The sequence below is a fragment of the Mizuhopecten yessoensis genome, unplaced genomic scaffold (assembly GCF_002113885.1).
Source record: "Mizuhopecten yessoensis strain PY_sf001 unplaced genomic scaffold, ASM211388v2 scaffold10603, whole genome shotgun sequence".
NCBI classification, from domain to species: domain Eukaryota; kingdom Metazoa; phylum Mollusca; class Bivalvia; order Pectinida; family Pectinidae; genus Mizuhopecten; species Mizuhopecten yessoensis.
Window position 1 is genome coordinate 2158356 of NW_018408629.1, and position 556 is coordinate 2158911.

Sequence of the window (556 nt, forward strand, 5' to 3'; positions counted from 1 at the left end):
CCCCCCCCAATAGGAGACAGCCTACGAGAATTAAAACATATACTGAAGTATAACCCAGAAACAGAAAAGGTTCTTGAAACTAAAATGCTAGTAGCATACACAAAACCAAAATATATTAGAAACTACTTAGTCCGGAGTGACATAGCTAACGAACGAGAACCGCGGGCAGCAGGCCGTGCGGCAGAAACTGCAGAATATGTAGACATATGAACAATGGGTGTGTGTGTGTGTGCCTGTATGTTGCCAGTGACGCAGTACCATAACATCAAAAATGAACTAGTCATCTACGCCACTTGTAAAAGTGGTAGCCTTGTTATTAGTGTGTGTAGTTTATACTTTCAGCCATATCATTAATTTAAACATATATACATATTTTCCATATAAATGTCCATCTATTTCGATACGTAATTAATTATCGATAATTTTTAAATATATCTTATTATTCTTTGTTAATGTATATATGTTGTACCGTTTCAGGAGAAGACTAATATAGGCACTGCCTGTTGTCTCATCCTTTTGTAAATACAATAAAATTTGTTGAGACCAAAATGCAACG